The 1685-nt window shown below is 43.8% G+C and overlaps 1 non-coding gene across 1 annotated transcript; it reads left to right on the top strand.

Annotated features, from left to right (window-relative positions):
- The first annotated feature begins 1266 nt into the window (after window positions 1–1266).
- On the top strand, window positions 1267–1340 carry TRNAN-GUU (transfer RNA asparagine (anticodon GUU)). The gene has a single exon. It is a non-coding gene; the product is annotated as a tRNA-Asn (tRNA).
- The last annotated feature ends 345 nt before the right edge of the window (window positions 1341–1685 follow it).

Below are 1685 nucleotides of genomic sequence, written 5' to 3'. Positions count from 1 at the left end.
CTTCTACGAAGATGTAGCAATCTTCTCTACAACGCCCGCAATCTTCTCAGAAGTTTTAGCAAACTTATCAATAATTCGAAGTACTATTTTTACTCTTTGCACACTAGCATACACATTAGTCTCTCAACTATTTTGTTCAACAATCTCCAAGACACTCAGTGAATGGTAGATGCACCTATACTTATCTCCCACCTAGCCTCCTTTGTTATGCTCCTTGTCCCTTAGTATTTGGCCATCAACTTGGATCTTACTCACTCTCTCGTGGTTTGAATTGTCATGGCCCTAAGATCTAATGTGTATCTGTTGAAGATTTTACTAACGTTTTAACAACTAGATCAGTCTTGCAGTTAAAGTACATTCCATGCCTAACCCAAGGCTTTCGTGCCGATCCCCCACCCCCACGTAGATGGCACGAGCTTTGACATGCACCGTAAGAAGGAAGCTTCCAATATATAAAGGAACGAGAGCCAAAAGTTGGTTGAAAGCCTGAAACACATGGCTTCCATATAAACTCTGGCAATCCAGTGGATGGAAAACAACCCTAGGCTTGACCAGTCCAACGTGGTCTCCTCTATCGGCTCCACCTCCATTGACATCACATGCTTTTGACCCGTCCCCACATTTTATTGAACGTTGTCCATGGCTCAGTCTAGATGTTTGTGCCTCTAAGGCCACTATGGATTATGCCTAAGAAAACACATAACTACATCTTTTGTTCCAAATTATTTGATGTTTTAATTTTGTCTAGGTCAAACCGGATATATAAGAGCATCTACAACCACGTACCTCTAATTCGACCCCTCAAACATCCGTGGACGCTCCCGATCAGTGACTGGGCGTATCCGATTTGAGCCCCCATTTGTCCGCCCGTGCAGGCACAATCCTTATTTTCTTCCTCATATGTCCGGTTACTTGCACATGATTGGTGGAGATAAAGAGAGAGAAAGAAAAGAATGAATAAAGAAAGAAAAAAGATGGTCCAGGGTGGGGCCGCGTCCTACGTGGCGGACTGACCGGGCGCGCCGGGGCGTGTTCGCCCTCATATCCTCCCTACATTTGAGATGGTTATGAGGGTTCGCGGACAACCCGGACATATAGGGATGATATGAGGGGTCCGATTGGATCATTTTTTTTCCTTCCCTCTCCTGTCCGGTCACTGACCGGGCACGTCCGCGGATGTATGGAAGATGGTTTGAGGGATTCAGCTGTAGTTGCTCTAAGAAATATGCTGATATCTATAACATCAAATGCAAATAATATCACAAAGCTGGAATAGCTCAGTTGGCTAGAGCGTGTGGCTGTTAACCACAAGGTCGGAGGTTCAAGCCCTCCTTCTAGCGGAATTATTTTTTGGGAACAAAATCGGTTGTCCTTCTCTATATTTTTCCGTTATTTTTTATATAACATGCAAATATATTATACCGTCAATCTAATCAAACTAGTTGATGACAACATGTTTTTCCTGTAAACTTATGCAACCTTAAAAGCTTAACAACTGAAGTAAATTGTAACGGGGAGAGCATTATTTTAGCCAATGTGTTCGATGGTCGACTCACCCATGGCATGGGCACAATAAGGTGCGCAAAACAATTGTTACCGGCCAAGGTTGCCGATGACACACACAATTGCGGAACAAGACGTTCTTGCTAGGACGAAATGCTCTGTCCAAGTGTCTAACCAAACAC

The sequence above is a fragment of the Triticum aestivum genome, chromosome 6D, assembly GCF_018294505.1.
Source record: "Triticum aestivum cultivar Chinese Spring chromosome 6D, IWGSC CS RefSeq v2.1, whole genome shotgun sequence".
NCBI lineage: Eukaryota > Viridiplantae > Streptophyta > Magnoliopsida > Poales > Poaceae > Triticum > Triticum aestivum.
This window is presented reverse-complemented; position numbering and strand designations above follow the sequence as displayed.